Source organism: Chenopodium quinoa, unplaced genomic scaffold (genome assembly GCF_001683475.1).
Source record: "Chenopodium quinoa cultivar QQ74 unplaced genomic scaffold, ASM168347v1, whole genome shotgun sequence".
Taxonomy (NCBI): domain Eukaryota; kingdom Viridiplantae; phylum Streptophyta; class Magnoliopsida; order Caryophyllales; family Amaranthaceae; genus Chenopodium; species Chenopodium quinoa.
Window position 1 is genome coordinate 122,915 of NW_018742483.1, and position 17,208 is coordinate 140,122.

Here is a 17,208-nt window from a genome sequence, read left to right on the forward strand (position 1 = left end):
CCTGGCATTTCATGGATTTCGAATGCAAAGATGTCCTTGTATTCTTTCAATAGTTTGTGAAAGTCGTCACCCAGGTCCCTTAGAGCAGTCGTCCCAACCTTGATTGTTCTGTCAGGACGCGAGTCATCTAACATCAGGTCCGTATGCTCACCAGCTGGCTGAGGGCGGAATTCATCCGACCGCTCCTCTGCCAATGATTGCTATTTTCTGTCTTTTCTTGCGGCCCCCGTCTGGGATGCCTTTCTCTTCTTGCCGCCTGCTTCTTGAACAGGCGCACTCTCCTTGACATTGTCAAGGTCTATTTTTCCACCGCTCGACATAGTGGCCATAACAGTGGGCTTGACATCCGAGAGATAGCACTCTCGGGCCATCCTCTGATCTCCCCTTAGGGACCCGACTGTTCCATTATCCCTCTCAAACTTGAGCAACATAAGAGATGGGATTATAACAGCCTTGGAATTATTCAGGGTTGGTCGTCCCAGAATCATGTTGTAGGTCGAGAGTTCTTCTACTACCAGGAACCGGACTACCATGTGTCGTCCTTCCCCTTTTTCACCCAGGCGGATGGGTAAATCCACTCGTCCCACTGGGTGGACGACTACTCCTCCAAACCCTACTAAAGGGTGGGATGCCGGATGTATGCAATCAGTCTGATATTTTAGTTTCGACAGACATTTGCTACTAATGAGATCTGAGGAGCTTCCGGTATCTATGAGGATTCGGCCAACTCTCTGGTTGGCCACTTTACATTCAATAACGATAGGGTCGTCATGCGGCCCTCTTACCCCTCCTAGATCTTCTTCAATGATGACAATCTCAGGAAATGAATATTTGGAGGGCCGTTCTTGGTGAACGGAATTTACATCTAACCGTCTGATATTGTCTTTGTTGCCCCTAATAGTGGGGCCGCCTCCTGAGAAGCCGCCTGCAATGGTGTAGACGACTGCATCATCTGTATCGGAGTTGTCGGCCTGTTGATTCTTTTTGGCCGACTGCTTTTTCGAGGAAGTGTTCCCCGTAGATTTCTTGACATAAGTGTCAAGATCACCTTGCTCAGCCAGGCGGTCCAGATACCGCATGAGACTGATGCATTCATTGGTGTGATGACCAACATCTTCATGATAATCACAGAATTTTTCTTGGTTCCGGTTGTTTGCAGAACCCTTCATGGGGACCGGCTTCTCAATTGAGATCCGTCCCTTGATTTCCTTTAGGATAAATTGGCTATCCTTGTTAAACGCATACTTTGGGGAGTATGGTTTGAATTCTTTTTTCTTCTTCTAGGTCGGCTGTTTAGAGGAATCAGCCGCCCAGACCTCTTTTCTCTTCTCATCTTTGTTTGACGACTGTTTCTGTCGTCCTTCTCTTTTGTCGGACCTTTTCCCGTCTGACTGTTTTACCGTACTACAAAGATCAGTCGCTTGTATATAGGCTTCCGCTTCAATCAAGGCCTCTTGAAGAGTCGCCACCCTCTTTCGGACCAAATCAAATTTGAAGGTCGACCCGTCTTTGAGACCTCTGAAAAAGTCAGTATAGGCTACTTCATCCGGTAACCCTTGAATCTGTATTCTCATCAGGTTAAATCGCCTGATGTAAGAACGAAGCCCCTCCTTCTCGCCCTGCTGAATTGTTCCTAAATCAAGGGCCGTCTTCTTCGCAGGGATGTTCATGGCGAAGTTGGAGGTGAATAAGTAAGCAAGCGTCTTAAAGTTATTTACACAACCAGTCGGCAGGTTGTCGAACCATTGTTGTGCGATTCCTTTGAGAGTCGCTGGGAAACACTTGCACCAAGTGGGATCATCCAACCCTTGAAGGTACATCAGGTTGGTGAATGCCATCAGATGGTCTTCTGGGTTAGTAGTGCCGTCATAGGCGCCTACTAATACATTTTTCACTTTGGCCGGCTGAGCGGCTTCTGTAATTTCCTTGGAGAAGGCCGACGGCTGTTCATCAAGTCTAAGCAACCGTAGCTGCCAGTCCATAGGTTGGACATTTTTTGCTGCATGCCCACCAAACGGAGGTGGCTGTAAAAAATATTGTTGTTGCGGTACAAACGGTAAGTTTGGTACCGCCTGGTCGCTATGAAAGCCGGACTGACGGGAGGTGCCGCCTGACTGACCCTCATGATACGACTGAGTATGCCTCATCGAGGTATTTCGCAGACTGTCTTGGAAGTTTGAAGTAGAGGCCGACTGTGACAATCGGTCACTCTTCTTCTGCTCTAGCAGTAGCCGAGCGTCTGTGTATGTTTTCCTCGACCCGTCCGCCTGAATATGACGAACAGGTTTCCTATTTCCTGGAGTAGGAAAACGGTATTTTGTGAAATCAAGGGCAGGTGGCTCCCACTTCCTAGATTTAGGATGAGGGGTCGCCTCTCGCCCTTGAACTGGCTTCCTCTTCCGTGAAGTGGAGGGTTTCTTAGCCGACTGCTCCTTGTCAAGAGCAGGCGGCTTCTTGTTGATCAACTCTTGAATTTCTCCCTTGAAGTCCCTCATGAAGGTCATGAGTTCGTTCCTTGTGATGGGAGCAGACCCATCAGTCGGCTGCTGCCGAACAGGCGGTGCGCCTGCTGGCTCACTTCTAGTTTGAAGATGTTCCCGTTCCCTCCTTTCGGTATGACGGGTACGTCGGGCCCTTAGGGTCCCGTCTGAAGTTGTGTGAGCTTCAACTTCAAATTCATTCTCAGTATCGTGGTCCGACTGAACTAGAGGGTCGTCCAGGGGACGTCTCTCTTCAGGAGCCGGTACAAACGTGGATGCCATCTCAGAAGTACTCTCCCCACAGACGGCGCCAAGATGTTTCGGGGTTTTCTGATGTCCTGCGGGAGAGTTACAATTCCAAGACTGGAACATGTACCTGCAAAACAAACGGATGCTCCGGATGATTGGAGATCCGCCTCCGACGGTCAAGTTAGTACTTGATTAAGGAGTAATTAATGCGGAAATTAAAGTGATTGGGTCTCTCTAGGTGAGAGTGTTTAATGTGTGTAATCTACGTTTTTTTGCGTAATCTCCCTTAATGAGGATTAAGGGAGGTATTTATAACCTCGGGAAACGTGTCAATCTAGGTTTAGGTTAACCTTGGGCTGATTGGGCTTCCCTCGGAAGTTGGGCCTAGGTGACCGGCTTCTCCATTAGGCATGGAGTATGCCACGTGTCATGACATAATAAGTCCAGGGTGGACGAATAAGCGTGTGCCACGTGGCAAGCCCTGAGAGGTCCAGCTGGGGGACACTTGGCAGGACCTGATTGGCCCACGTGGCGCATTCCGATTGGTGGGAGCAAAATCCCCTAATCACTCACCATGCCATTCAAGTCGCGGAATTTGTCCCAAAATACAAGGACAATTAGCTAAAATGTATATGAAGATATATATATATATATAAATACATATGCATAAAGAACATACCGACTCAGGAACAAACGGTATCCCCTCCTCATCCTCCGCTGCTGGAAGGATCTCACAAATTACCGACCCAACGTCATCAGTATACGTGATCTCCGCTGTAGGAGGCATCCAACCACCTAGCTCAACCAGCTGAAAAATAAATAAAATAAAAGGGTCAAAGTTCCGAAAAAATAAATATAAATAACAAAAGAGAGTTAATGTACAAACCGGAACAAAAGCTAGGAAAGCAGTCAGCCTGGATGCAATGAAAGTCGGATACGATGCATCCGGCAGCACCAGTTGCTCCGCTAGATAACCAAGGATCGCCTGAGCTCGATCCTCGGTAGACAGCAAATCCGGACGTAACATCCGGACCGGAGGATCCACGGAAACCTTGAGCTCCTCGAATGTAGACTGCCAGAGAACACGCTCACCTAAAAACCAAGCGTCTATCCTCTGAAAGACTAGAAGTCCCTGATAAAAAGCCTGAAAATGGCAACAAATCATGCCAGACCGAACAGCCTCAGGGACTCCGACGATCACACTCCAAGGACGGAGGTCGATCTATAAACACAACCACATGAAAAATCGTCAGAAATAAATAAAATCAAAAGTTGCACATGTACTTGGAATACTCACCGACGTACGAGTCGCCGAAAGGATCCTCTGACGAAAGTCGCCGGCAGAAGTGGCTCGTCTCTTTTTAATCATGACCAATCGATGGCCGATAGGAAATTGAGCATCCCCAAGCATCCTGGGGCTAAGAAAGGCATGTACGAGTATCCCCAAGCCTAAAACCGAAAAATGATAAGCTTAAAGGAGAAAAGAAAAAATAATAATTGAAAGAAGCTTAAGGTACGTACCTCAAGGATACGACCGTGCCACGTAAGGGAGATCCGAGGCACCTCAGTAGCTGTCGCGAAATCCATCACCCGGGTCGCCTTTCCCATAACCGTAAGCATACGACACCTCTTCCCAACTCAGGTTACCTACTTTCCCCAAATCACTGAGGCAAATAAGTAACCCAATAGCGAAACGCTCTCTTCGATCACTCAAGATAGTGACGGAAAGAACGTGAGCAATGTATATCTGAGCCAGCTGCTCAGGTGTACACTGCCGATCAAGCTCGTCAGCTGACAATTCATCGGCAAGAACCGAGTACGGACAATACTACATGTACACGTGAAGGGCCTCCGCGAGACGGTCCCCCACAAGGTCGCGCAGTCTCTCGTCTGACCCCTTAACGAACTCTATGGCTACGGGCTCGCCCCCATAAGGAAAACCCGTAATCATAGAGAAATTAAAAGGGGTAACTGTGATCTCTCCCCATGGAAAGTGGAAAGTGTTGGTGGAATCCCACCAAAACTCCAGCAATCAAAAGAGGAAAGCTGACGACGCAGGCTGACTCGATAAATCCCGAAGAGCCACCAGATGGGAGTTAATCCCTGAAAGCTCCACAATCTCCTTTGCCACCTCAGGCAAACACGCAAAACGGGCTCGCAGGTCAGAAGAGCCGTATAAACGCATGCTAGGCTCTCTCTAAGGAAAATAAAAAAAATAATAATAAAAAACGGTTATGGATTAAAAAGGAGAAAAAAACAAAAGAAAAGAGAAAAAATGAAGGCGCAAAGAACTCACGATGCCGCGCCACCTTCTAATCGAGACATGATGGTTTAGGTCCCACTTAAGGACCCTAAGGTCCCAGTTGGGAGGAGCCTCCCAAACCCATCCTTCCGGCGACGTCGATCGGCTGCAACGCGTCGCTCCCGAATCTCCTCTCGAGGATGGGTCACCCTCTCTCGAGGACAAATCTCCTCAGCATCGACGAATGGAGGCGAGACCATGCTATGATGGATTAAGTTTCTTTATTAGTTTACTTTCTTTCCTAAACTAAGCTAATATGCGTATTCTAGACCCATTTTGGCAGCATAACGGCTGTCGATTGGGAAAAACATGAAAATTGAATGCCACCCATACTTGGGGGCCACGATACCTGCAGTTAAACTCAGTAAATAGGGGCTTCTAACACCCACAAAAGTAATTCTATACCAGTTTCAACTAAGCATTCAAGGGATTGTATTTCAAAATCTCAAAGAATAAATATCTCCTAGATGAATAACAGTAATACAAACATGATTATCGTCTACCAAACAATTTTGAGGTTTCAACATGACAAAAATAAGCTAAGAGCATACTTCGCGCCATTTTTTCAACAATTCAAAATTCCCAAAAAAGTGAAATTTGAAAGTAATATTAGTTCCATCACTATAATCTACCTCATAATTAGCAAATGTAACCAAAATGAGCAAGAAAAAGCAATAAAATCGAGCAAAATTTGAAGAAAAAGAGCAAGAACGAACTTGAACAAAGAAATGCCATCTCTCTAGGTCGGATAAGCTTTCTAGAAGAATATCGAACTATTGAGGCTTGTGAAAAGCTTTGTGACAATACTCACTCTTGTCTTGGTCCTAATGGTATCCCTCTGGTTTTTTTAACTGATTAATGATGGAGTTTTTTTGTTTATTTGCTGAAATTTGATATTTTTGTTGTTTTATTGACTATTTTTTCTGATTATTTTAACTTTGTATATGAACAGATTAACAGGGAAGATGGAGAACTTGAATTAAAACTAAAGTGATAAGTAAAGTGACATTTTCCGCTCTTTAGGACCTTTTAAACAGCAGCATCAAGTGAGTTTCACGCTCCAGGCCTTTGATTTCCAGTATCTTTCTTGTTTATGTTAAATCCATTATGCATGTTTAGTTTGGTGAATTTGAATTTTGGGTTTTGTTTATTTATGCAATTAGATTGAAATAGTGTTTATGGATGAGTATTGTTGGAATTTTGTTTAAAGTAGCTTGAAAAATTGAAGTTAGTTGGGTAATTAGATCTAAATAATGTGACTATTATCGAATTGCACAATAGATTAAAGGTCACTTTTTTAATTAGATCCAAATAATGTGAACTATTTCGGAAAGCAGAAGATTAAAGGTTACTTTTTTAATTATTCATCTCCTATATTTTCAATTGCTATTTTCCCCCAATTTTTAGAAATATTTGAAAATCCTAATTCTTCTATTTTCGTTTGATTGACAGAATTTGTAGCAGTTGAGTTTATAAATCTGACCATCATGTCGCAGAGCTCTTTCAAGCTTCAACATTTTCTTGGTAATTCCTAAATGTATTTTACCGTTAATTTGATAATTTATAGTAAATTGTTCTTTTTTCCTTTGATTTTCATTATTGTATGTTCGATTTTTATTTTCTGGGTTTTTTCCCGATTAAATATTAGGCTCAAGAAAAAAGGAAACTAAATGTATGCCTTCATCAAAACAGGCTAAATCTCAGGCCTGAAAGAAAAAGAATTAAAGGTCACTTTTTTAAATTATTCATCTCCCATATTTTCAATTCAATAGCATGTAGATTTTAATTTGAGAGTAATAGAAAGGAATTTACTTTTTTTTGTTTTTTTTTTTTGGTAAAAATTTCAGAGGTGGAGACATGGAGTAAAGAAAAGTAAAAGCTTTTATAAAATGGTTTGCTTTCTAAATAGCAAGAAGCTTTTATGTTGCTAAGCTTGTGTTTAGTTCCAATTATAACAATTATGTTGCTCAAATAAGTACCAACTTGCTGCGTTAGGAATTCAATGCAAAGCAGTCAGATTTTGGGCTTGGCAAAGGGGGTCTCGAGGAAGCTAAGGTAAAGTTCATGTATCTACCCCCATGATGGGGACCTATGAGTTATTGAGTTAAAAATATTTCGGTGAACAAAAAGAATGGAAATATGGTGCTTGGTTGATGATTTTTAAGGAGAGAAAGAGTCCTTTATAGGAGTGAGGAAGTTGATTGGAAGAAAGGAATAGGTACCTATAAGGGAGGGGTGAAGAAAAGCAAAGAAATCTTGGGAAATGGAAATTAATAATATAGAGAAGAGGAATGTTATTGCTAATTATGGATTGATTGTCTTACAAAACAGGACTGTATATTCTACTGCATTTTGTTTGAGGTTCTTTTATGTTGATTTTAAGTTCAATCAATTAGTCCTTTGTTCATAATGGGGATTGGGATTAATTTTTGTTGTGTAAGCATGTTAATTGTGATGGGTTTAGCTAATAAAGTTGGGATTTTTGCTAATTATATGATTTTCTTTATGTATGATGTTCGGTAGTTGCTGTTCAACTCAATATTGGGATTAAAATTATAATATTTGGGATTTGCTAATTGAAGTGGGTGAAATTAGATGTGCTATACTATTCTATTGGTTTTGTATACTTATGTTACATGCATGGAACTTATAAAGAAATTTCCCCTGAGGTTGTATGTGGGAATTAGAGTTGGATAGGGTTTTGAATTTCTGGATTTTTTGTTAATTAAATTTTAGTTCAGAAGATATGAATTTCAGATTTGCCAAGAACAATAATTAATGGTTTTTACTCATGAGGCTTTGATGCTACAGGTTTTAAAGTTTGGTTTTCATGAATTTTGTGAATTGTGAAGTAGTTTAGAACTATTTTCTAACCGCGTAGATGATTGGGATGTTGTAGGTTTGTAATTTTTATGGATTGTGTTCTTTATTCAATTTAAAAGCAATTTTTATTATTCTTGATGTTGGATGAAAATAGTGAATTGAATTGTACTATAATGAACACAAAGAGGGGCTGGGAGTTCACACAATTTTTATTTATTTTTTACTTTGTTAAATATGATGGTTTGAAAGTGAGAATACGAGAAGCAAATCGTTCATGGGATTATATTTGAGTAATAATATATTTTTTGGTCAAATTATGTCTTGTAGTAGCTTTTAATTATAATGACATTTGTTTCCTTTAGTTAAGGTGTTGACTTCATTGTTCTTTAATTTTGCAGAAAATCAGTTGTCGGGGAATCTCAGCCATTTTCCGTTTGTTTCCCCCTAATTTTTCTTCTCACTTTGGCTTCCATTTTCTGTTGCCATTTTTGCCAACACCTCTACCGTCTACTGTCACAACCTCTCAGGCTTAATTTTCCCCTAACGGCTTGCTGAGGTTATTTGGTTCATTTCTCATCCCCCTTTTTTTTTTTCTAATTCTAGAATAATGATGCTGAATGAATAGTGGGTTCTATGAATTTGTTTTGGGGTGTCTTGAGTGATTTTGATATTGTCTCTCAGGAATTTGTCTTGAATTGTTGTGCCTTGCTTCTTACTTGTGATGCAGTTTGCTGGGTTATGCTTTCCCAATCAAGGGATGGCAACTTCATGTGATATGCCTATTTCTGTTTTGAAATTTGACACCTCTCTAAAATGATATATAGAAGGGGAAAGGTACCAGTATAGAGGAACATTATCAAGTTATTGTTATGGGGTGCAGCTGTCTGGGACATTATTTCTCAAGGTAGTGCTTTTTGGTCAGATAGATTTTGCAAATAGTTAGCTTGAATAAGATACTTAGGAAAAAGGTCAATGACTTTTTCTATAATCTATACTTCTTTCTAAGTAGTGAGCAGCTCAGGTCTTGTTTTGATGTTTCTAGGGGCATTAAAATGTGCAGTTCTCTTTTTTTCATTACTCTGTACCATGATGATTGGTGTATTATTGCCACAATGTGCAGGTCTTGTTTCAATGTTTCTAGGGGAATTAAAATGTGCAGTTCTCTTTTTTTCATTACTCTGTACCATGATGATTGGTGTATTATTGCCACAATTGCAGGTCTTGTTTCAATGTTTCTAGGGGAATTAAAATGTGCAGTTCTCTTTTTTTCATTACTTTGTACCATGATGATTGATGTATTTCCACAATGACACATTTTCCACATTGCTATTTTGGTGGATTCTTTTTGGGATAGCATTTGTCTGAACTTTATTTTATATAATTAATAAAGAAAGGAAGGTTTAAGACAATATTATGCTATCGCATTTTTCATGTTATGACATGAGCATGACGCCATTAGTTTCCATTGTGATTTTCAAAAAAATATGAAGATTCTAGGTGGCAGTACTTGATGGGTGGAATATTTCATTTTGTGTAAATTTCTTGTTTGTTTTAATTCCTTTGTGATATATTCAGAGCTTCCTTGTAGCCTTTTTTCCCTTAAAAAATCAGTGATTTATTGGAGGGTTTGATGTCTCGGGTCATCTGCCGCTCAGGTTGACGTTCCAACTTTGGTTCCAATGGAAGGAATTGATTCTCTTGGACAAATTTAAATACTTAAACGGGTCCTTTAGGTCCGGTTTCATCATCATCTGCTACCCTTAAAGTTTTCATTACAGTGTAATGGCAAGAAATACCCTGTCAAGTTGCGGCCTGATATTGGATACTTTATAAAGCCCTTAAAAATGGATGTTCCAGAATTTAGAAATAAGGAATCACAGTTGCATGGCATGTTTGAATATGTGAGAAGGTATTCCCTTTGATTATTTTTGTTCTTACTCCTGTTTTGTTCTTGATTACGTGAGCTACCTGATTATCTTACTACATAAATTTGCTTAACTGCATGTGCGGATGATCAACTTAGCTGATTACAATCTTGAGGGGTGGTCCTCAACATAGACATGCATGCTGTCATTAAACTCTTGTTTAAATAACACTTTAGCTTTACCTTAAACATGAATTGTAGAAATAAACAGTTGTTAAATGGAAGCAAGAGTACATATGGAAGAATAGTCACATTCATGATTGTATTTGTAATTTTTTTGGGTTTATACCAAAATTAGAGTTGTTTAAAAAAAAAATTATGCTGAGTTTCTCAAGCAGATTAATGGTAAGACAACAAGATACTGCGCTAATTGCATTAATCTTGCATTTTGCTCATCTTACTCACCCTAATTTCTGAATATGATGATAACCTAGATTTTAATTTTTTTCATACTCCTATGTGACAGTTTTTGAGCTCATTTCTTTGATTTTTTTTCAATTTTTTGGAGAATGGGGGAAGAATTTTATGAGTGTAAAATTGCTGGGGTGTTTTGGGGATCATTGCCTAGTTTTCCACTCTCTTTTTCTCTCCTTTGATTATGATTATCAATATTAAACGACCCTCTCCCAAATTCCAAACCCTAAACCCACAACCTTAACCCTGACTTTTGGGGAATTTTGCTGAATCTTGAATATGTTGCAGAGGTGATGATGTTGCTTTGAGTTATCCTAAATATTGATTTTCAAATTCAGGTATTGGAGATCGGAAGGTATTGTTCATCCGTTTCGCGATTGTAATCTCTCTTTCATTTTCTCTCTCTACATAAATATGTGGCTATTGCTTCTTGTTGTTATTGTTGTTGTTGGGCAATGGCTTTCAATGTCCTCTTTATGCCAGAGCTATATAAAAAATAAAATAAAATAAAACTGAGCCTCAATAATTAAATGTTCAACGATGGAAATGAAAACATTTTTTTTTCCTTCTAGAAATGGCATCTGAATTGCATAACTGGTATAATCTCGGCGGAAGAATGTGAACTTTTGGATTGAGGAAATCTTTAAACAGGTGGCTCTCTAAGTTTAATTCTCTCCTTGAGTGTACAATTTTATGCTATGAAATCCCTTATGATTTGATTCAGATCAAAGTTGTCCTTGTATGAGCCCAAATTTACGCACTAACATGAAAGTGGTGAGGTAGTGGGTTTTAAGGGCTAAGAGCCTTTGGGAGTTCTGGGAGCTGTTGAGATTTGGGTTCGATTTTTGAAGGAGTTTGAATTTCCGAAAACCTTCTACAACTTATCATCAGTGTGATTAACATGATGCCCTCATATTTGATGCTTAGCCTTTGATTCTAAAAGTCTTTGCTTAAGGATCATCATCCGTTGATGTGTGTGTGTTTTCTTTTTAAAATTAATCTCTTCTGTTATGGATCATCATACGCTAATGTGTGTCTTTGCTTATGGATCATCATTCGCTTATGGATCATCATACTTAGCAGTTTTTGACTCTTTTTATTTTATTTTATTTTATTTTTATAATGGTGTTACAAGATCTCCATGAAATCGTGTTATTTTTATTGTGTTTTTAGTGCTTAAGGAGGTAAGAGAGATGCTCGGATGAAGTGTGATTCTACAAGGTGGAAGCCGAGGATGAATTCTATGAAGACATACCCTGTCATTTAACGGATTGGACTGACTGTATTTATTTTATTTTACGTATCATAATCTGTAATCTTTTGCAAAATTTCAATTGTTTTTAGGGAATAAGTGTCAACAACTTATCCATTGCTTATGTAGCAGGCTTAGTTTTAATGGTTTAAAGTTTTAAACTATTATGATTGAGCTAACAATTCAATTGAAGTTTGTTCATTAGAAACAGTGCGGATTGCTAAACTTCGAGCATTATTTTACCACGTATATTAGCTTCTCCTTTGTTTTAATGGCTCTCAAAATTATGTCAAAAGAGTTTTTACTAGGGTTCCACCTATTTTGATACATGTATGTAATAACTTTGTAATTAAATTACTTAAGAAATATTGGGATAGACTAATTTTTGTTATTGCAATGTTGAGGTTTTAGCACAATTTATATGGTGTTTGCAATTAGTTTAGTTTTTAAAGTTTTAAACAATCATTATTGGATGCTTTAAAGTGTAATCTGATTTATATTTTCCAAAGTTTAATTATCTTTAAAGTGTAAGTGTAGGGAATATTTCAAGCATTACCCCAAACTTGAACCCCACTGTGATCATACACTAAAGTACGATGGCGTCCAAAGGGAAGGAAGCTAGAGCAAAACAGTCGCCAACAAGTTTTAGGAACTTGTAAACAGTTCACAGGATGAAGGTTACACCCCTTAACGATCTAGGAGATCGTCAACTCCAATAGGTCTAGAACCATGACTGGTTGTTCGGGGATGAAGGTACAAATCAAATCTAAAAGAGATTGAACCCACACTAATAATAGACCTCTACTTTATTCTGATCGTATTCATGTGCGCTTTATGACTAACATGCAATAAATAGGATTAACACTAAACCTATTTAATCTATGCTGGTTGAATATTAATGCACAAATAAACCTATTATTGGGGATCAATTGAATTACAATCAAATTAACCCTAAATAAAATTATTAATTATCTTATTAAGCGTGATTACAAGTACAAATTCCCTTTAAACATGCATAAAAGGCGTGATCAAGCAATAACAAATAAATATCAAGCAACATAATAATAAACATCAAAAATCATCATAATAATATTATAATCATAAATCATGTTAAAGCATAATATTAATAGCAAGATCCTAGGCATGATACTAACAAGATTAATAACAAACCCTAGCATGTCACTAAACATCAAAGATTAAAGCTTTAGCCCTAACATGATACTAACATGATATTAGGAAAGAACATAGGAAGCATCACAGAAATCATAATAAGCATATTTGATATTAGAAATTATAGTTGTTACCCTAAACATGATACTAGGAAGCATTATTGTCATTCAAAACATCAAGCATCCTAACATGATACTAAGAATCATAATAACAACCTCGACATGATTTCTAAGAACCATAAAGTCAATTAAAGCACTTACTTGGATGTCTCGTACCTCTTTCTAATAACAAAATACACGCGTTAGTAACTTCAAGGAAAATAATAAAACAAACAATTAAATTAAATAATTGAAATAGAGATTATTGAAAGTTTAGACTAGATTTGGGACCAAACCCTCTGAAATTAAAACCTTTCAAGTCTAGGGTGAAGGCAACTTCGAATTTGGCTAAGTGTGTCTAGATCTTGGGAATGCGGAATATTGTAAGCAAAAACTAGTTTAGAAAAGAGAGAGAGAGAGAGTAATCAAGAGATTCTTGATGTGAGTTGGTGAAAGAGAGAATTAGAGTGAAATTGATGATTGAAAACGGAGGTTTTAAGAGGCTATTTATAGAGAAAATCAGTCGGACGAATAGAAAAACGAATCAGAGTTTCGAAGAGAATAAAACACTATCGGCGCTTGACGCAGACATTAGCGCCAGGCGCTAAGGCTAGCACCAGACGCCAAGCCTAAGCGCCAGGCGCTAATGCTGTCGTTAGGCGCTAGAAACAGTTTTTACGCGTTTTCTTAATTTTGATAAAATTTAGCCGTACAGAAGCGCAAAATCATATTTTCCTTAAAAACACTTCTTTTATTCTGATTAAAACTCTTAAAAGTCAACTAAAGTCAATTTATCAATACTAATTAAATTAAGAATGAAAAGAATCTTCTAGAAGAATCTAGAAAACTTAAATCAATTTTAATTACATTAGGAATGATAAATCAATATTAGGCCCTCATCTAGATCATTGGGCCGCACATAAATATCAAACCGGGCCCAGCTTAGTAATTTGGCCATAACTTCCTCATTATTCATCGGAATTGGGCTTATAATATATCGCTGGAAAGCTCTTTTTAAACCCCATCCAACTAAACTACTATTGGACCCTTTACATGGACCAAAAAAAACTGGATTGGCTGTTTTCTTAAAATAGGTTTGCAAAAACACAGAGAAAGAAAAGAATTAAAAACTTAACCTCAACACTAGACTTTCCATGCTTTCACTTCATTCGATTATGATTCGACATGAAAGGTACTCATCACTGGTTTTGGTTTTGGGGTGACATAAATGGGTTTCTACTGAAGCCCACACTTTGACTGAGTTTGGAGAAACGCAAGTTTCGAAAACAAAAGTCAAAGTATCGATAGGGACGGAGAATGATTCCGAACGTTCTGCGATCTTAAATCATTCTTGTAACAGATAAAAGTGTTAAGAAACCCGTATCTTGTACCGTCGAGCACACGTCTCTGAAGGTACCCGATTTGTTGCATTTTGTCGTTGTGACAACCTTCCACAATCTATGGAACGCCGTCTTGTTGTTTTGATGTTCACTCGTCTGTGAACAATAAAATTTTTTTGGATATGTTCATGCATGTTTGAACCAAGAGCTTCTGAATGATATGCCTACGCGTCCTTGAACAAAAGAGCTTCTGAATGATATGCCTACGCGTCCTTGAACAAAAGAGCATTGATGATATGTCCACGCGTCTCTGAACAAAAGAGCCTTGATGATATGTCCACGCGTCTCTGAACAGTAGAGCTTGATGATATGTCCACGCGTCTCTGAACAAAGGAGCTTTGATGATATGTCCACGCGTCTCTGAACAAAAGAGCTTTGAAAGAAATTTCCACGTGTCTTTGAACAAAAGAGCTTGAAAGGATTGTCCACGCGTCTCTGAACAATAGAGCTTTTTGATATGTCCACGCGTCTCTGAACGAAAGAGCTTTTGAATTATATGCCCACGCGTCTCAGAGCAAAAGAGATTTTTTTATATATGTCCACGCGTCTCTGAACAAAAGAGCTTGAATGATATGCCCACGCGTCTCTGAACAAAGGAGCTTGAATGATATGCCCACGCGTCTCTGAGCATAAGAGCTTGAAATACATGACCACGCGTCTCTGAGCAAAAGAGCTTTGATGATATGTCCACTCGTATCTGAACAAAAGAGCTTTGATGATATGTCCACGCGTCTTTGAACAAAAGAGCTTTGATGCTTGAATGTTTGTTGCGATCGTTCGGTGGCTACGAACAAGAGCTTTGCTGAGTGGTTGTATCTTGTAAAAATCAAAAGATTGCCAAAAGACTTTGTTGGTGTTTTCCTAAGGGTTGACCTAAGGATTGATGTTTTTCTTAGGGTTGACCTAAGGTGATTGCCTGACTTGAGGTTGAGTCAAGGTGACTGACTTGAGGTTGACCCAACGTGAATTGACTAACTTGAGGTTGACCCAAGGTGAATTGACTGACTTGAGGTTGACCCAAGGTGAATTGACAGGTGTGACTCATGACCTGTGTGTGCATTGTATTGTGATCGTGCGACTCAAAAATGCAAAAAAGAAAAAAAATTTCGTCATTTTTGTGGAGGGTACCGACTTACTCCCAAAAAAAAAAAGACACGAAAATGAATCAAAGTGAAGTTTTTTGAAGATGCATGTTGAATTAGCTTAATCAAATGTTGTCTCTCACAGTACAAGGATTGACATCTTAGACTATCCTAGTTGACTCGATAATGAAAGTATTTAGGTAACTTAGGCGCGGAGGCTAAGTACTTGGTACTTCGTGATGCGATAACGATTACAAGCGATGAGATAATTTGATATGACAAGGCGTGCTTCAATGTCGTGTTAAAATCTCATGACAAAGGGTTCCTAAGGGGAAGACTATTTGGTCATGTATCTGTGCAGTATGTGAAAGTGACATTAAGGTTAGGTTGCAAGGGCTAAGTGTGTGGGAAAATATTATTTCAAGAACATTCAAATGATGGTGACTCTTTAAGCTAGGTAAGCTAATGATGTAAGGATCAAGCCCCCAAGTCTAGCTCTAAGTAGACAGGGATGAGCATTGGAGATCCTTTGATATGAACATGGTGTGTGAATGTGAATATGAACGCATATTTATTACGCCGCACCTCGATATGAGGTTGCCTTCGTTTCCATTAAGAATCGGGACGAACGTAGCTCTAGCCGAACCTCACACAAATGTGTGTATACCTCAAAAAGGTCTTTTTAAGGGTTGTAACGTGGTTAGGCTAAAGGTTGAAGAAGAAGGGGATAAAAGGCTCAAGACCTTAGATAAGCCCCCAAGGTGTGGAACTTTACTTTTGGAATATTTGTATTTTCATGCTTGAGGTTTCTCACTCTTTTTTTAGCTCTTTCTTTTGCTTTAGAATTTATCTTATTTTTATAAGTGTGGGCAATCCCGATCATGTGGTCTATTACTCACTTGGCATTCATGTTTTTCAGGCACGGTACCGAGCATTCGATAAGAGACTCAATCTGAGACGTGTTCATATCGAAGACATTTTCATATCAAAGACATTGGAACACTTACCCTTTTGTACACTTTTATTTATTTATTTTTTCTTATTTTTTGCTATTTTAATCTTTTGAAGTCACTCAAGCTTTTTGTTCTTTGAAAAATGCATAAGTTTCACCCCATCCCATCCCAAGGTTAGGTAGATATGGGTTGAAAAAAGAAAGGTCTATCGTTAGAAAAGGCTCAAAGTTATGTATCAAGAAAGGATTGCATATTTGAAAGGGTGAAAGGTATGATATAGCTACAAGAGGTACCTCAAATCATTGGTTTACCTTGTGCTTAATTCGACAATTTTTTTTTTATTTTTTTTTATAAAATGCAATGCATTGCATTGATCATATGCAAGGAAATAAAATGCTCATTTTATTAAAGGAAAAGAAATAATGATCCTACAAAATAAATCTAAGGAGAATAAAAAGGTGTCTATGCTAGACTTATTTGGGAAAAGGTAAATAAAAAATAGAAAAAAGATCATGAAATCTTGTCGTTGAAGCTTGCCTCTTGTCCTTTGGCTTATCATCACTTGGTGTTCTTGCCGACTGGAGGTATTGGAAGCCCGTTATTGTCGATCAAATATTGGATTGCTTCCTTTAGCTTCCAACAGCTCTCAAGAGTATAACCCCTGCCTTGATGGTACTTGCAGCGTACATTTGGGTTCCAACTAGGCAATCTCTTCTCAACTAGGGGATCTTGAATGGGTCGAATAGGAGTAATGAGTCCCTTTGAATGGATTCGATCGAAAGCATCATCATAGCTAATTCCAATAGGGGTGAAATCCATTTTTCGTTGCTTTCTAAATCCACGATTATCCATGGCTAAGATTTCATTAAGGTCGAAAGTACCAACACTGTTACTAGAGTAGGTGTATTCGGAAGAAGAAGGATAGTCGTTCTTCTTTCCTTTACAGCCACTGTTGTTATTGTTACTAACCATGGCCTTCTTGTCGTGCGGAGGAACATGAAGGAGATTTGAATCAATGAGGTCTTGAACACGATCTTTGAAGCAAGACATACTTCGATGGT

The 17,208-nt window shown here is 38.7% G+C and overlaps 1 long non-coding RNA gene across 2 annotated transcripts; it reads left to right on the plus strand.

Annotated features, from left to right (window-relative positions):
• The first annotated feature begins 5,539 nt into the window (after window positions 1–5,539).
• On the plus strand, window positions 5,540–11,557 carry LOC110719092. 2 transcript variants are annotated; one of them, XR_002511028.1, is made up of 5 exons: window positions 5,540–5,861; window positions 5,984–6,077; window positions 6,484–6,555; window positions 8,253–9,763; window positions 11,366–11,557. It is a non-coding gene; the product is annotated as an uncharacterized LOC110719092 (long non-coding RNA). The 2 variants fall into 2 exon arrangements; XR_002511027.1 differs by lacking the exon at window positions 5,540–5,861 and having other exon boundaries at window positions 5,881–6,077.
• Window positions 11,558–17,208: the final 5,651 nt, after the last annotated feature.